The following is an 18,908-nucleotide window of genomic DNA, read 5'->3' as shown; positions in this document are numbered from 1 at the left end:
CGCAATATGGATGAGGCTCTATGTTGAAGGAGCCCTGCACTTTTCGTAATCTGCTCTTCCCATAGTAGTTTACTGGTTAACCTAACTCCCAAGTAATCTATAGAGCTTACTTCCTTCAGCGGTACTCCCTCAATGTGGATGGAACATCTTTTCCTAGGTCCCTTGGATAAGACCATCAATTTTGTTTTGTTAATGTTAACCTCCAGCCCATAATCGCTACAGAATTGGTTAAACCGGTCAACAAGGGTCTGCAACCCCATTGGTGTCTTAGAAATGAGGAGTGAATCATCGGCAAAGAGCAGGATAGGGATTGTTTGTGTATTCAGGGAAGGGGCATCATTCTGGCCTGTGGACACAGCCTTTACTACTTCGTTGATAAATATAGTAAACAGTAGGGGGGCTAACACGCAACCTTGGCGAACTCCTCTTCTGATTGGAATCCGTTCTGTCAATTCGCCTTGTTCACCCCACCTCACTTGGGCATAAGTGTTCTCATGCAGTCGTTTTAACAGGAGTAATAGATCCTCTGGGATTCCCAATCTACCCAGCACTTCCCACAGTTTGGCTCTTGGGACCAAATCAAAAGCCGATCGCAGGTCTATAAATACCACATACAGGCATTGTTTGGCCACAAGTACATATTTCCAATGCAATATGGCCAATCGAAAAACCTGGTCTATCGTGCTTGTTTTTGCACGAAACCCTGCCTGTAGATGGGAAAGGATTTGGTACTCCTCAACCCAATTGATTAACCTCTGTAAAATTTGTTTTGCAAAGATCTTTTGTAGGTTGTCTATAAGGCTAATTGGCCTGTAGTTGGCTGGGAGATTAGCATTCCCCTTTTTATAAATGGGTATGATCTCTGCCCCCTTCCATGTACCTGGAATTTGCCCCCCTGCCGCTATACTATTTGAGATGGCATTTATATACCAGGACCAGATATGTGGTTCTGATCTATAAAGATCTCCAGGAAGCTTATCTGGTCCAGGTGCTTTGCCAGGTTTTAGGCTATTTATAGCCTCAAGGGTCTCTTCTATTTTAAAAATGAGGCAACGCTCAGGGACACACTGAGACTCCACTTGGGGGGCCATACGGGAATTTGGTTCCAACAATTCTGTTGGAGAGTGGACCACATTGGTGTCCATTAGGCCCTCTGGTAGGGCATAGAGAGTAGTAAAATGCTCTACCCAGCTTTCTGGTTGGATATGGTTGCTGGGACAACTCCTACCTCCATTTTCCCTTTTAGACAGAAGCTCCCAGAAACGCTTATTGTTCTTCTCTCTGGAAGACGGCTTTTTTCTTTTCTTGGTTGTTGGTGGGCCTCTTGGGTGGTGCGAGGGTGTTGGCGCAGTCGTTGATCCACCGTCGTAGGTTGATGGCGGCGGTGTGAGGGTCGGTGGGGTCGGTAGTGGGGTTCTGGGCGAGGGTGCTGGTCAGTTGGTCTTTGGTGACTTTGCTCCAGCGGCGGTGAGGAGGTAGTGGGGTGCGGTGGTGGTCAGTGTGTTTCTTGAATGTGAAGTGGACGCAGTGGTGGTCGGTCCAGTGGAGTTCGGTGGTGTGGCTGAAGGTGACGTGGTTGCTTGCGGAGAAGATTGGGTCTAGCGTGTGGCCGGCGATGTGGGTGGGTGTGTTGACCAGTTGACTGAGTCCGAGGTTGGAGAGGTTGTCGGTCAGCGATGTGGTGTTGGCGTCGTTGTTGTTCTCCAGGTGGAAATTGAGGTCTCCAAGGAGGATGTAATCCGTAGAAGCGAGGGCGTGGGTGCTCGTGAGGTCGGCAATGGAGTCACTGAAGGGGGCTCGTGGTCCTGGGGGTCGGTAGATGAGCGTTCCCCTGAGGGTGGTGTTGGGGTCAGTGTGGATCCGGAAGTGCAGGTGTTCGGCTGTCTTGAGGGTGTCGTCGGTGTGGGTGTGGATTTTGAGGGTGAATTTGTGGGCGATGGCTATTCCTCCTCCGATTCCGTTGGGGCGATCTCTTCTGGTGATCTTGTAGCCGTACGGGATGGCTATGGCGATGTCAGGTGCTGAGGAGTCGTTCCACCAGGTTTCGGCCAGGAAGGCTACGTCTGGGGCGGTGGTGTCGAGCAGGTCCCAGAGCTCGATGGCGTGCTTACGTGCGGAGCGTGTGTTGAGGAGTATGCAGTGGAGGTGGTTAGTGCTGGTTGTTGCAGGTTTCCTTGTTCTGTTGCAGGTGAAGTTGCAGGCGCGGCAGGAGAAGGGTCCTTTGGTGTGCTTCGGTGTGGCCTGGTAGCAAGCTGTGGAGGGGCCTGGGTTGAGGGCGATGAGTTCACTGGCCGAGTAGCGACGTCTGGTGGTGCAGGGGGCGTGTGGACCAGGGGGGGTGGCGCTGGGTGCGGTCCAGGCGCGGATGGGCGCAGACGGGCTTGCCTCTGGCGCGCCTCCGGTGCGCGGACACGCAGCGCCAGCCATTAAGAAGGGAGGGAGGAGCAGCTGGGAGGTGGGAGGGAGCGGCCCATGGCAAGAGGGGCGGGGCCGCAGGGAGGCAGCGGCAGGGAAAAGCGGCAAGGGGGAGCGCCCAAGGGGCAAAAAAAGCGGAAAACAGCAAAAGGCACAAATTGGAAGAAAAGCACAAAGGCACAAAAGGCAAATCACAGAATACAGAGTACAGTCACAAATACGGTAAACGGCACAATGCACAAGAGGAATACAGCAATCTAAGAAAGGCACAAATGGGGGCAAGAGCGCAAGGAGGCAAGGTGCAGAAAAACAAAATACAGTCACAAATACGGCGAAAACGGCACAGTGCACACGGGTCTAGCGACGCTTACCAGAAGCCTACTAGACACCAGGAATGAGGTGCAGGAGGATGCCTGCGGGTGGAGGAGGGCCTCGAACATGCTAGCAGCAGCGTGGGCGGGGGTCAGGGACACGGAGACAGCAAGGTGGTGCTGCGGACCTGGGGGGGCGAGCTCTTGACCGAAAACAGGTCAGAGGTCGCTCACCCTCGACGCGCAGCGCCAGCCATTAAGAAGGGAGGGGGAGAGAGGAGCAGCTGGGAGGCGGGAGGCGGGAGGGAGCGGCGAATGGGGGCGCAAGGGGGGCGGGCCGCAGGGAGGCAGCGACAGGGAAAAGCAGCAAGGGGGAGCACCCAAGGGGCGAAAAAAGCGGAAAACAGCAAAAAGCACAAATTGGAAGAAAAGCACAAAGGCACAAAAGGCAAATCACAAAATACGGAATACAGTCACAAATACGGTAAACGGCACAATGCACAAGCGGAATACAGCAATCTAAGAAAGGCACAAATGGCGGCAAGAGCGCAAGGAGGCAAGGCGCAGAAAAACAAAATACAGTCACAAATACGGCAAAAACGGCACATTGCATACGGGTCTAGTGACGCTTACCAGAAGCCCACTAGACACCAGGGATGAGGTGCAGGAGGATGCCTGCGGGTGGTGGAGGGCCTCGAACACGCTAGCAGCAGCGTGGGCGGGGGTCAGGGACACGGAGACAGCAAGGTGGTGCTGCGGACGTGGGGGGGCGAGCTCTTGACCGAAAACAGGTCAGAGGTCGCTCACCCTCGACGCGCAGCGCCAACCATTAAGAAGGGAGGGGGAGGGAGGAGCAGCTGGGAGGCGGGAGGGAGCGGCGAATGGGGGCGCGAGGGGGGCGGGGCCACAGGGAGGCAGCGGCAGGGAAAAGCAGCAAGGGGGAGCGCCCAAGGGGCGAAAAAAGCAGAAAACAGCAAAAGGCACAAATTTGAAGAAAAGCACAAAGGCACAAAAGGCACATCACAGAATACGGAATACAGTCACAAATACGGTAAACGGCACAATGCACAAGCGGAATACAGCAATCTAAGAAAGGCACAAATGGGGGCAAGAGCGCAAGGAGGCAAGGCACAGAAAAACTAAATACAGTCACAAATACGGCGAAAACGGCACAGTGCACACGGGTCTAGCGACGCTTACCAGAAGCCCACTAGACACCAGGGATTAGGCTCAGGAGGATGCCTGCGGGTGGAGGAGGGCCTCGAACACGCTAGCAGCAGCGTGGGCGGGGGTCAGGGACACGGAGACAGCAAGGTGGTGCTGCGGATGTGGGGGGGCGAGCTCTTGACCGAAAACAGGTCAGAGGTCGCTCACCCTCGACGCGCAGCGCCAGCCATTACGAAGGGAGGGGGAGGGAGGAGCAGCTGGGAGGCGGGAGGCGGGAGGCGGGAGGCGGGACGGAGCGGCGAATGGGGGCACGAGGGGGCGGGCCGCAGGGAGGCAGCGGCAGGGAAAAGCGGCATGGGGGAGCGCCCAAGGCGCGAAAAAAGCGGAAAACAGCAAAAGGCACAAATTGGAAGAAAAGCACAAAGGCACAAAAGGCAAATCACAGAATACGCAATACAGTCACAAATATGGTAAAGGCACAATGCACAAGCGGAATACAGCAATCTAAGAAAGGCACAAATGGGGGCAAGAGCGCAAGGAGGCAAGGCGCAGAAAAACAAAATACAGTCACAAATACGGCGAAAACGGCACAGTGTCCACGGGTCTAGCGACGCTTACCAGAAGCCCACTATACACCAGGGATGAGGCTCAGGAGGATGCCTGCGGGTGGAGGAGGGCCTCGAACACGCTAGCAGCAGCGTGGGTGGGGGTCAGGGACATGGAGACAGCAAGGTGGTGCTGCGGACGAGGGGGGGCGAGCTCTTGACGGAAACTGAGTCTCAAGGAGCTGGAGATCAAGGCAAGACAGTCTGAGTCCAGCAGTGATGGTGGCAGCATACATGAAGGACCTGCTGGGGAGAGAAAGGTTTGTATTCCCAAAAATGTGGTGCCAAGTTATGTGGTGGGAGATGGCATTGATAAGTGGTTAGCTGCCTATGAAGTTGCACTAGGGGCTCATGGGACCTGTGAGGAGCAATGTGGGGCGGCCTTGTGGTTTTATGTACCAGCAGTAGGGAGGGACACACTCTTTACACTAGATCCACATGATCAGAATGTCTATGCACCCATGAAAGTCGCTCAAATGGTCAAGTTTGGGCTGACTCCTGAAAAATACCGTCAGAGGTTTAGGGACAGCACCAAACTTTCCACTCAGACTAGGGTAGACTGTTTTGATTTCTCCAATAAGACGCTGAATGGATGGTCGCGGTGCAGCAAAGTAAATGATTACAAAGAATTATATGATTTGATTCTGAGAGAGCATATGCTCCGTATTTGTTTTACAGAGTTGCACCAGCACTTAGTAGACAGTAAGGTGACTGATCCCAGAAAGCTTGCTGAGGAGGCGGACCTCCGGTTTAGCACCAGAGTGTCCAAAAAAGCATCTGGGGGGACACCCACAAAGGTGGTCAGGGTTCCCAACAGAAGAAAGATGGGGGTGAAAAACTGAAAGATAAGGAACTCTCAGAAGGCCCGCAAAACCATTCCCAAGTTGGGGGGGAGTGGTAACCATTCCTCATCTAAGTTTGGGAAGAAACAGGGTAAATTGATAAGAAGTGACCGAAGTTCATCCCTAAATGCTTTAAGTGCTACCAGCATGGACACTCTAAAGGTGACTCCCAGTGTCTCAAGAGGGCACAGCCCACCACTCAGGGCAGATACCAGGTTTGGCTAGTGAAGCGCTTGGGGGGAGACAGTCCCAGTTAGTTTTGGGGAGCAGATAGAAGTGTTCCTAGCATCCCTGGGAGACAAGGAGATGGTGCCAAAAGCCCACATGCCTGCCAATGCTTCTAAGTATAGGCAGTGGGTCACCATTGATGAGCAAAGGGTGGAGGCTCTGCGTGACACAGGATCCAGTATGACTACTGTCAAGAGTCAGCTGGTGTCAGCAGAGCAGATAGTCCCCAATACATTCCACCAGGTCATAGTCGCTGACAATTACGAGAATCACCTACCGGTGGCTCTGGTTCCCTTTGAGTGAGGGGGGGTCTCTGGTACTCTAAAAGTAGCTGTGAGTCCTGCCATGCTTGTAGATTGTCTGTTAGGCAATGATCTTGAGCATACTGCCTGGAAAGAGGTAGAGCTCAGATCCAACCTAGAGATGTTAGGTTTGCCTGAGTGGGTCTGCATGACCACAAGTCCATGGCTGCACAGGAAGGGAGTTGTAGGAGGCTGGCCTGGTTTGTAGGGGGTACCTTGGGTACTTACACCTTATACCAGGTCCAGTTGTCCCTTATTAGTGAAGTAGTAGTGTTCTCGCAGCTTAGGCTGATAGAGGTAGCTATAGCAGATCAGCTTAGGCTGAACTAGGAGAAATGCAAAGCTCATTCAATACCACTTATAGTTACACAGTACTTATACACAAGTAGAGACAATACCCAGTGTTACCAAAAATAAAGGTATTTATTTGGGTCACACAGTACCAAAAATATCTTAGAGACAATACTCCTTCTGAAGGTAAGTATCATACACAATATCTACACTAGACACCAACATTAGACAAGTAATTAGTCATAGGATAGTGCAAACAATAGGAAATGCTATAGAATGCAATGGGAGAAAATAGGTCTAGGGGAAACACAAACCATATACTAACAAAGTGGAATGCGAATCACAACTTCCCCCCAAGACAATTGTAGAGTGTGCAGAATCACTGGAAGAGCATGAATACAGTAAAGGGAAGTAAATTAACCCAACCCAGAGCTCAGAAAAGCAGGAGTAAAGTACTGCAACTTTCCTTAGGTCACACTACACCTCGTGATATGGATTATTGCAGTAACCAACCAAGTCTGCAAACAACAACTGCTGGATTCCTGGACTTGAAGACCTGCAAAAGAAGGGGACCAGGTCCAGAAGTCGAAAGAAGTTCCAGGAAGGACAGGAGCTCCTGCCAACCCAAAAGAGGGTGCAAAAGAAGAGTCCCCGGTTGGACGAAGACTGCAGAAATGCACCCTAGGAAGATGCCAGTGGGTTACTGCATGATGCAAAAGATGTCCCACGACATGAAGATGGATGCAGATGTGATATTGTGTTGGAAGTCACCAACAAGCCTTGGTTACGACAAATGTGTTTTTTTAATGAAAATGGGCTGGCTGGGCCCAGGAGGGACGTGGGGGGCTCAACTCAGTGTGAGGAGGAAGAGGGGGCTCTCAGCACTTTAGAGAGCACTCAGGAGGCCAGACAGCACCCACGGGAGTCCCAGAACATGGGGACAAAGGAGGTGCAAAATGCAGTTTGAGCAGCACTGCAAAGAAGGGTCCCACGCCGCCAGAGTTCAACTCAGCGAGTTGAGCATCACAGAATAGAGTGCTGGGGACCTGGGCCAGGCTGCGCATGAAGGAATTTTGAAAATAGTGCACAGAGGCCTTAGGAGGTGAAGAAGACGTGGTGCACAGGGCTACTGTCGCTCTCAGGGGATGCAAGGTCTTACCTCCTCCAAATTGCACCTGCAGGACCTCAGGACAGTCTGTGTCGATGGGGTTCACCTTCTGTGTTTCTAGGAGCATTCTTGTCACTATGAAAGGAGTCCAGGAGTACCGGTCGTCGACTTGGAAGGTGCCTGCATCAGCAGGGGAGCAACTCCGTCACCCCATGGGAGATTTCTTTGGTCCTTCTGGTGCAGGGAGGCTACCTTATCAGGTAAGGACCTATCAGGAGGGGTCTCTGATGTTACCTGCTGGCACTGGCCACTCAGAGCCCTCCAGAGTGTCCCCACACCTTGCAAAGCAAGATGGCTGAAGTCTGGGACACACTGGAAGAGCTCTGGGCACCACCCCTAGGGTGGTAATGGACAGGGGAGTGGTCACTCCCCTTTCCTTTGTCCAGTTTTGTGCCAGAGCAGGGGACAAGGGGTCCTTGAACCAGTGTAGACTGGCTTATGCAAGGAGGGCACCTACTGTGCCCTTCAAATCATTTCTAGAGGCTGGGGAGGTTACCCCTCCCTATCCTGTAACACCTATTTCCAAAGGGAGAGGGTGTAACACCATGCTTTTTGGAGGAAATATTTTGTTCTGCCTTCCTGGGACTGAGCTGCTCAGACCCAAGGAAGGCATAACCCTGTCTGTGAGGTGGCAGCAGCTTTAGCTGCAGTGCAAGCCTCAGAGAGCTGGTTTGACAGTACGGGGGTCCAGGGTGGAACCCCCAGGGTGCATGGAATTGGCTCCCCAATACAAGATTCAGAATGGGGGAAAATTCCATGATCTTAGATACCTTACATGGCCATATTCGGAGTTACCATTGTGAAGCTACATATAGGTATTGACATATATGTAGTGCATGCGTGTAATGGTGTCCACACACTCACAAAGTTCTGGGAAATGGCCCGGAACTATGTGGGGACACCTTCGCTAGTGCAAGGGAGCCCTCACACTTAGTAACTTTGCACTTAACTTCAGAAAGTGAAGGTTAGACATATAGGTGACTTATAAGTTTGTCTGAGCTCCTTATAGGTTGCAAAAGAGATGCTGCAGCCCATAAGGATCTCCTGGAACCCCAATGCCCTGGGTACCTAGGTACCATATACTAGGGACTTATAAGGGGGGTCCAGTGTGCCAATTGAAATTGATAAATGAAGTCACTAGCCTACAGTGACAAATTTAAAAGCACAGAGAGCATTAGCACTGAGTTTCTGATTAGCAGAACCTCACTGACACAGTCAAGCACTATACAAACACACACATTAGGCCATAAAATATGAGCACAGGGGTCCTCACCAGCAGCATCCCAGTGAGACAGGCAAAAACATACTGACATACAGGTAAAAATAGGGGTAACATGGCAAGAAAGATGGTACTTCCCTACACAACCCCGCCCAAATGATGGACAATAAGGCTAACCTTGCCCAGATGAGTCTTCATTGTCTAAGTGGAAATATCTGGAGAGTCCATCTGCATTGGAGTGGGTACTCCCAGGTCTATGTTCCACTGTAAAGTCCATACCTTGTAGGGATATGGACCACCTCAACAATTTAGGGTTTTCACCTTTCATTTGTTTGAGCGATCATAGAGGTTTGTGGTCTGTCTGAACAATGAAGTGAACCCCAAACAAGTAGGGTCTCAGCTTCTTCAGTGCTCAGACCACAGCAAAGGCTTTCTTCTCTATGGCAGACCAATGCTTTTCTCTAGGGGTCAGCCTCCTGCTAATGAGAGCAACAGTTTGAACCTGGCCCTCTGAGTTACGTTCTTTTAGTACAGCCCATACCCCTAATTCAAAAGCATCGATTTGAACAATGATTTTTTTGGAGTAGTTTGGTCTCTTTAAGAGAGGTGCAGAGCACATTGCCTGCTTAAGCTCCTCAAAAGCTTTCTGACAGTTAGCTGTCCACAATACCTTTTTAGGCATTTTGTTATTGGTGAGGTCATTAAGAGGTGCTGTGATGGAGCCATAGTTCTTAATGAACCTCCTGTAATAACCAGTGAGACCTAAGAAGGCTCTGACCTGGGTCTGAGTAGTAGGGTGGAGCCCAGTCCAAAATGGTATGAATCTTCCCCTGTAGTGGTGCAGTATGTTCTCCACCCACCAGGTGGGCTAGATAAACCACTTTCCCACTCCCTATCTGGCACTTTGAAGCCATGATAGTTAGGCCTGCCTTATGCAGGGCCTCCAAATATTTCCAGAGGTGGACCAGGTGATCCTCCCAGGTGGAGCTAAATACAGCAATGTCATCCAAATATGCTGCACTGAAAGCTTCCAAACCTTGGAGGACTGTATTCACCAACCTCTGAAAAGTGGCAGGTGCATTTTTCAAACCAAAGGGCATAACTGTGAATTAATAATACCCTCCTATGGTAGAAAATGCAGTTTTGCTTAGGCATCTTCTGACATTTTGATCTGCCAATATCCTGCAGTCAAATCAAAAGTGCTTAGTTACTTCGCAGATGCCAGTGTATCTATTAGATCATCCACCCTGAGTATAGGGTGAACATCTGTTTTGGTTACTGTGTTGAGACCCCTATAGTCCACACAAAACCGCAATTCTCTCTTTCCTTCTTTGCTATGCGGTTTGGGGACAAGCACCACTGGGCTGGCCCAGGGGCTATCAGAAGGCTCAATAAATCCAAGGTCTAAAATTTTCTGAACTTCAGCTTTTATGCAATCTCTGACAAAGTCATGTTGCCTGTAAGTTTTACTTTTGACAGGTAAACTGTCTCCAGTGTCAATTGTATGTTCACACCAAGTAGTTGTACCAGGTGTGAGGGAGAAGAGTTCAGAAAACGGATCAGGGAGATTTTTACAGTCTTCCTTCCGCTCAGCAGTAAGGCAGCCTGCTAAAACCACTCCTTACACTAAGCCATCAGCTTCAGTGTTGGAAAAGAGATCAGGGAGAGGGTCACTCTCTTCTTCCTGTCCCTCATCTGTAGCCATGAGCAGGGTTAAATCAGCCCTGTCATAGTAAGGATTTAGGCGATTGACATGAAGCACCCTAAGGGGGCTTCTTCCAGTTCCCAGGTCCACCAGGCAGGTGACCTCACATTTCTTTTCTACAATTAGATGGGGTCCACTCCATTAGTCCTGGAGTGCTCTTGGGGCCACAGGCTCCAATACCCACACCTTCTGTCCTGGGTTGTACTCTTTCAGGGGAGCCTTCTGGTCAAATCATTGCTTTTGGAGCTGTTAGCTGGCCTGAAAGTTTTTAGTGGCCTTTATCATGTACTCAGCCATTCTGGATCTTAGGCCAAGCACATAGTCCACAATGTCTTGCTTTGGAGCTTTTAAAGGTTGTTCCCAACTCTCCTTAACAAGAGCAAGGGGAACCCTAACAGGGTGACCAAATAGGAGTTCAACGGGGCTGTAGCGCACTCCTTTTTGGGGTACCTCCCTGTAGACGAAAAGGAGGCATGGCAATAGGACATCCCATCTCCTTCTGAGTTTTTCAGAGAGTCCTGTAATCATGCCTTTGAGAGTTTCATTAAACCTCTCAACCAATCTATTAGTTTGTGGATGATAAGGGAACTTGTAGGTAACACTACACTCCTTCCACATTGCTTTTCGGTATGCAGACATGAAGTTAATACCTCTGCCTGACACCACTTCCTTAGGAAAACCCACCCTGGAAAAGATTCCCAGGAGGGCTTTTGCCACTGCAGGTGCTGTAGTGGTCCTTAAGGGGATAGCTTCTGGATACCTTATGGCAAGGTCCACCACCACAAGGATGAATCTATTGCCAGAAGCTGTTGAAGGGTCAAGGGGTGCAACAATATCAACCCCTACCCTTTCAAAGGGCACCCCAAGCACTGGCAGTGGGATTAAAGGGGCCTTTGGGGTGTCACCAGTCTTGCCACTGGCTTGGCATGTGACACAGGAACGACAAAACTCCTTTGTGTTTTCTGACATATGGGGCCAGTGAAATGTGGAACAAGTCTGTCCCATGTTTTACTCTGGCCTAAATGCCCAGCTAAAGGGATGTCATGAACCAGAGTTAGGAGGAATTCCCTGTACTGAAGGGGGATGACGAGTCTTCTGGTGTCACCAGGTTTAAGGGCCCCTTGCTTCAGTATAAAGGAGATTATTCTCCCAATAAACTCTGTGGGTATCAGTGACATCACCATTTTGATGCTTCACAGCTTGCTGTCTGAGGCCCTCCAATGTGGGACAGGTTTGCTGTGCCACACTCAGCTCTTCCCTGGCAGGCCCCCTGCACCCAAAAGCTCGGCTATATTAGCTTCCAGCTCCTCTGGTGTAGGTTCTGCACAGGGAGTCATCTGTGGAGGGAGGGATAGTGGACAAGGGTTTGCCCTTCTTACCCCTAGATTTTGGGAGCACTTGGTCCATTATTCCAGGATCCAAGGTTCCCTGTCCTCTTTGCTTCTTGGCCTGAGCCCTGATAAGAGCAAAGATATGCCCAGGGATGCCCAGCATTGCTGCATGGGCTCCCAACTCCACTTCAGCCCAAGCTGAAGTCTCCAAATCATTGCCTAGCAGACATTCTACAGGTAAATCAGTGGCTACCACAACTTTCTTTGGACCAGTAACCCCCGCCCCCAGTTGAGATTCACAACAGCCATGGGTTAGCTTACAGTGTTGCTATGGGCATCTTTCACTTGGTACTGGTGACCAAGTAGGTGCTGCACAGGGGCAACCAGTTTGTCTATCACCATTGTGACACTGGCACCTGTGTCCCTGTAGGCCTCAACCTGAACATCATTAATCAAGGGTAGCTGCTTGTACTTATCCATTTTAAGGGGACAATCAACGAAAGTGGCTAGGTCAATGCCAACATCAAAGACTAACACAGTGATCTCCCTAACTAGACCAATCCCAAACACATTACCAATGGTGAGCCCAGCTACGCCCTTTGATTGGCTATTAGTAGTGCTCTTCCCACCACCACTGCTATTACTAGGGGCACTAGTGGTTGCAGTTGGGGTTGTGGTGGTGGGAGGTTTGGTGTTTCTTTTTGGACAATGACTATCAGTTGCCCAATGGCCTTTGGCGCTACACAAATAACACCAAGGTTTCCTATCTTTGTGAGAAGAGGATTTGAACCCACCACCCCCAGAGGATTTTTTATCTTTGTTCCCACCCTTGTCAAGTGACTTACCATCCTTCTTCTTGCGGTCCTTGTCACCCCCTGTATGAACTTTTCTGCTCACCCTTGTCCTGACCCATTTGTCTGCCTTCTTTCCCAATTCTTGGGGAGAGGTCAGATCTGAGTCGACAAGATACTGATGCAACAAGTCAGACACACAGTTATTTAAAATATGCTCTCTCAGAATAAAGTTATATAGGCTTTCATAGTCAGTCACCTTATTGCCATTTAACCAACCTTCTAGGGCCTTCACAGAACAGTCTACAAAGTCTGTCCAGTCCTGTGATGACTCCTTTCTGGTCTCTCTGAACTTACGTCTGTACTGTTCAGAAGTTAAGCCCAGACCATCTAAGAGTGCATTCTTCAGACTTTGATAGAGATCTGCATCATCCTCTCTGACAATATGGAGTCTGTCTCTCCCTTTATCAGAGAAGGATAACCAAAGGATAGCAGCCCACTGTACATGACGGACCCTCTAAACTTTACAGGCCCTCTCAAGTGAAGCAAACCACTTGTAGATGTCATTACCATCCTTGTAAGGAGGGAGAACTTTGTGCAGATTCCTAGAATCAAATGAAGGTTCCCTAACATTTGAATTTCTAAAACTGCTGCTGCCACCTTGGGGAACTAACCCCAAATCCTGCCTTTCCTTTTCCACAGCCAGGGATTCCCTGTCTAAGGCCAACTGTTGCTGCATTAGCCTCAATCTGGCCTCTTCTAACCCCAGCTTTCTGAGTTCCCTATCTAGGGACTGGTCCTCAGGATTAGAATTGTGGGATGCCTCTGAAACAAAGGTAACAAGGGAATGTGCAGAGTTAGATCTATCTCTAACAGGGGTCACTCCAGTGACCTGTCCTCTAGGGGTAAAGGGAACACTACTTGTGTGTGAACCCTTCCCACTACCAGTTGAACTAATTGGCTTGTTAACTGATACATCTGTGGAAGTACCCTTCCCAGGATTGTCAGTTTGCTACTCTGAGCCTTCCTGGTTAGAATCATCCTCTACCTCTTCCCCTGTCTGATCTGGACCAGTGCTGAGTTCCTGGTCATCTTGGAGGAGAAGATTTAAGAGGAACTCCTTATTGGGGTTCTTCCCAATCCCCAAACTTCTTCAAATACAGAGACCCCTCAAACTTTTAAAGTTAAGATTTTCATGTGTTGTTTTCACAACTCGAGGGGTAGCTTCTACAGAAGACATATTGAAAGAGAAAAATTTTGGGAAAGTGAGTAAAAAGTTAGTAGAATAACAGAGCTAACTTTTAGAGAAAAGAAGACAACTTTTCAAGACTTTGTAAAACATTTGCAAAGTTTAAAGAACTTTTAGGAAGTTAGAAAATTACTTCTAGGTATATTTTATATATGCTCTAAGTATTGGAGCAAGCTTTTCTTGTGAAAAGCACTAGTAACAAAGTGGTAAAGCAATTGCAAGTGCTTATCTCACCGCTGTCGCCAATGTAGGAGGCTGGCCTGGTTTGTAGTGAGTACCTTGGGTACTTACACCTTATACCAGGTCCAGTTATCCCTTATTAGTGAAGTAGTGGTGTTCTAGCAGCTTAGGCTAATAGAGGTAACTATAGCAGAGCAGCTTAGGCTGAACTAGGAGACATGCAAAGCTCAGGCAGTACCACTTATAGTTACACAGTACTTATACACAAGTAAAGACAATACTCAGAGTTACCAACATTAATTAGTTATTTAATGGGTGACACAGTACCAAAAATATCTTAGAGACAATACTCCTTCTGGAGGTAAGTATTATACACACTATATACCTAGACACTAGACACCAAAATTAGACAAGTGATTTGTCGTAGGATAGTGCAAACAATAGGAAATGCTATAGAATGCAATGGGAGAAAATAGGTCTAGGGGTAACACAAACCATATACTAAGAAACTGGAATGCGAATCACAAATTCCCCCCTAGATAAGTGTAGTGTGAGCAGAATTGTTGGGAGAGTGAGTATACAGTAAAGGGAAGTAAATTACCCGACCCCAGAAAAGCAGGAGTAAAGTACTGCAAGTTTCCTTAGGGGACACTACACCTTGTGATATAGATTATTGCAGTAACTAACGAAGTCTGCAAACAACAACTGCTAGATTCCTGGACCTGAAGACCTGCAAAAGAAGGGGACCAAGTCCAGAAGTCGAAAGAAGTTCCAGGAAGGAAAGGAGCCCCTGCCAACCCAAAAGAGGGTGCAAGAGAAGAGTCCCTGGTTGGACGAAGACTGCAGGAATCCACCCTAGGAAGATGCCATTGGGTTACTGCATAATGCAAAAGATGTCCCAAGATGTGAAGATTGATGCAGATGCGAGAAGTCGCCAACAAGCCTTGGTTACGAACCATGTGCATTTTGTGTCAAAATGCCACTGGCTGGGCCCAGGAGGGACCTGGGGGCCTCCTCTCTGTGTGAGGAGGAAGAGGAGGCTCTCAGTACTTTAGAGAGCCCTCAGGAGTCCAGACAGCACCCACGGGAGTCCCAAGACACAAGTACAAAGGATGTGGAAAACGCAGTTGGTGCAGCACTACAAAGAAGGGTCCCACGCCGCCGGAGGTCAACTCAGCGAGTTGAGCGTCACAGGATAGAGTGCTGGGGACCTAGGCCAGGCTATGCATGAAGGAATTTTACAAATAGTGCACATAGGCCTCAGGAGGTGAAGAAGACGTGGTGCACAGGGGTACTGTCGCTCTCAGGGGAGGTCTTACCTCCTCCAAATTGCGCCAGCAGGACCTCAGGACAGTCTGTGTAAATGGGGTCCACCCTCTGTGTTTCTAGGAGCACGCTCGTCACGGTGAGAGGAGTCCAGGAGTACTAGTAGTTTACTTGGAAGGTGCCTGCATGAGCAGGGGAGCGACTCCATCAGCCCACGGGAGATTTCTTCGGTCCTTCTGGTGCAGGGTAAAGACAGGGAGTCCCCAGAGCATGCACATTGTGTACACTGTTGCAGTTGCTGGCTGGAGCTCAAGTTGCAGAAGAAATGTATCCCTTGAGGATACTTTGCTGCAGTTACAGAGGTTCCTGGGGCAGGCTGCGGTTGATCCAAGGATGAAGTAGTAGTTCCAGACGATTCCTGCTCGAAACCTGCAAGTAGAATCTGAAGATAACCCACAGGAGAGACCCTAAATAGCCCTGAGAGGGGGATTGGCTACCTTAAGGTAAGGACATATCAGGAGGGGTCTCTGACGTCATCTGCTGGCAGTGGCCACTCAGAGCCCTCCAGAGTGCTACCACACATTGCAAAGCAAGATGGCTGAAGTCTGGGACACACTGGAGGATCTCTGGATGGACAGGGGAATGGTCACTCCCCTTTCCTGTGTCCAGTTTCGCACCAGAGCAGGGGACAAGTGGTCCCTGAACCGGTGTAGACTGGTTTATGCAAAAAGGGGACCATCTGTCCCCTTTAAAGCATTTCCAGAGGCCGGGGGAGGCTACCCCCTCCCCAGCCTGTAACACCTATTTCCAAAGGGATATGGTGTAACACCCTGCTCTCAAAGGAAATGCTTTGTTTTGCCTCCTGTGACTGAGCTGCTCAGACCCCAGGAGAGCAGAACCTTGTCTGTGAGGAGGCAGCAACTGTAGCTGCAGTGCAAGCTTCAGAGAGCTGGTTTGGCAGTACTAGGGGTCCATGGTGGAGCCCCCATGATGCATGGAATTGGCTCCCCAATACCAGATATGGAATGGGGGACAATTCCATGATCTTAGCCACCTTACATGGCCATATTCAGAGTTTTCATTGTGAAGCTACATATAGATATTGACCTATATGTAGTGCACTCGTGTTATGGCGTCCCCGTACTCACAAAGTTCTGGGAAATGGCCCTGAACTATGTGGGGGAACCTTTGCTAGTGCACAGGCGCCCTCACACTTAGGCCCATATTTATACTTTTTGACGCAAAAATTTGCGCCGGCTAACGCCATTCTGTAGCGCCATGCGGGCGCCGTATTTATTGAATGACGTTAGCCGGCGTTAGCCGCCGGCGCCGTCTGGTGTGCGTTAAAAAAAACAACGTACACCAGGCAGCGCCGGTGTAGGGGGATATGGAGCTTGGGCGTCAAGAAATGGGGCAAGTCAGGTTGAGGCAATTTTTTCGCCTCAACCCGATTTGCGCCATTTTTTTTCACTCCCAACCCCCATAGAAATTACTCCTGTCTTAGCAAAGACAGGAGTCATGCCCCCTTGCCCAATGGCCATGCCCAGGGGACTTCGGTCCCCTGGGCATGGTCATTGGGCATAGTGGCATGTAGGGGGGCACAAATCAGGCCCCCTATGCCACAATTTTTTTTTTTTTAAAACACTTACCTGAACTTACCTTAATGTCCCTGGGATGGGTCCCTCCAGCCTTGGGTGTCCTCCTGGGGTGGGCATGGGTGACAGGGGGTGTCCCTGGGGGCATGGGGGGGCACCTCTGGGCTCCTTCAGAGCCCACAGGTCCCTTAACGCCTGCCTTTTGCAGGCGCTAAAAAACGGCGCAAAAGCGGCCGTACGTCATTTTTTTTGACCCGCCCACTCCCGGGCGTGATTTTTGCCCGGGAGTATAAATCCCACACACATGCCTCGGAGTCGATTTTTTAGACGGGAACGCCTACCTTGCATATAATTAACACAAAGTAGGTGTCCATGCTACAAAATGACGCTAACTCCATGGACTTTGGCGCTAGACGCGTCTAACGCCAAAGTATAAATATGGAGTTAGTTTTGCGTCGAAATTGCGTAAAAAAAAACGACGCAATTTCGGCGCAAACGGAGTATAAATATGCCCCTTAGTAACTTTGCACCTAACCTTCAGCAAGTGAAGGTTAGACATACAGGTGACCTATAAGTTACTTAACTGCAGTGAAAATGGCTGTGAAATAACATGTGCGTTATTTCACGCAGGCTGCATAGCAGTCCTGTGAAAGGGGTTGTCTGAGCTCCTTATGGGTGACAAAAGAAATGCTGCAGCCCGTAAGGATCTCCTGGAACTCCAATGCCCTTGGTACTTAGGTACCATATACTAGGGACTTATAAGGGGGGTCCAGTGTGCCAATTGAAATTGGTAAATGAAGTCACTAGCCTGCAGTGAGAAATGTAAAAGCAGAGAGAGCATAAGCACTGAGGTTCTGATTAGAAGAGCCTCAGTGACACAGTCAAGCACTATACAGACACACACATTAGGCCATAAACTATGAGCACTGGGGTCCTGAACAGCAGGATCACAGTGAGACAGGCAAAAACATAATGACATACAGGTAAAAATGGGGGTAACATGCCAAGAAAGATGATACTTTCCTACAGGAGTCAAGGGCTTCTGTAGCCTGGAACAATGGCCCAGACAGCTGCACAGAGGAAGGGCATGTGGCACAGGAAACCCGCCTCAGATATTCCCACAGTGGTGGACCGGGTCCCAGAGGAGGAGGGCCCTGGGCCACCTTGAAAGGATTTTGCTGACCTGGGCAACCTGCCTGAACTTGCTGGCTGGCATGTAGAGGGTGGGCCAACCAGGGAAGAATTCTGCAAGGCGCAGAAAGAATTCCCTACCCTTGCAGGTCTGAGGCAACAGACTGCAGCCAAAGCAGCAGGTAAAGCCTCTGGCGACCACCATATCTACTGGGAGAATGATCTCCTTTACAGTGAGCCTAATACTCCGGCCATTGGGGCAGCACGTGTGCTGGTGGTCCCCCAGTGTTACCGGGCCTACCTACTCGGCCTGGCTCATGACATCCCCCTGGCAGGTCATTTGGGCCAAAACAAGACCTGTGCCAGGCTCATCACCCACTTCCATTGGCCTAGAATGTGGGTAGCCTCAGATAGTATCTGCAGGGCCTGCCCCACCTGCCAGGCTAGTGGGAAGACAGGCAAAAGGCTTAAAGCCCCCCTGATACCACTCCCTATCGTTGGCACCCCCTTTGAAAGGGTGGGCATCGACGTCATTGGTCCCTTGGACCCCAAAACTACCTTAGGCAACAGGTTAATCCTGGTTTTAGTGGACCATGCCACCCGCTACCCAGAGGCAATCCCTCTGAGAACAGTCACTGCACCCGTGGTGACCAGAGCCCTGATGGGACTATTTACCTGTGTGGGGGTCCCTAAGGAAGTTGTGTCTGACAGTGGCACAAACTTCATGTCTGCGTACATGATGTCCATGTGGGATAAGTGTGAGGTAACCTACAGGTTTACCACTCCTTACCAGCCTCAATCCATTGGCATTGTCGAGAGATTCAACAAGACCCTAAAAGGCATGATCATTGGCCTACCTGAGGCCATGAGGCATAAGTGGGATGTCCTCTTGCCATGCCTTCTCTTTGGTTATAGGGAGGTGCCCCAGAAAGAGCTTGGGTTCAACCCCTTTGAGCTTCTTTATGTTCACCCTGTCAGGGGACCACTAAGTATAATGAAAGAGGGCTGGGAGAAAGCTCCTAAGATACCTCCCCAGTATGTGGTCAGGTACATGCTGGCCCACCGCAACCAAACGCAACGCTTCTGGAAGCAGACCAAAAGTAAGTTTGAGG

This window comes from Pleurodeles waltl, chromosome 8, assembly GCF_031143425.1.
Source record: "Pleurodeles waltl isolate 20211129_DDA chromosome 8, aPleWal1.hap1.20221129, whole genome shotgun sequence".
NCBI lineage: Eukaryota > Metazoa > Chordata > Amphibia > Caudata > Salamandridae > Pleurodeles > Pleurodeles waltl.
This window is presented reverse-complemented; position numbering follows the sequence as displayed.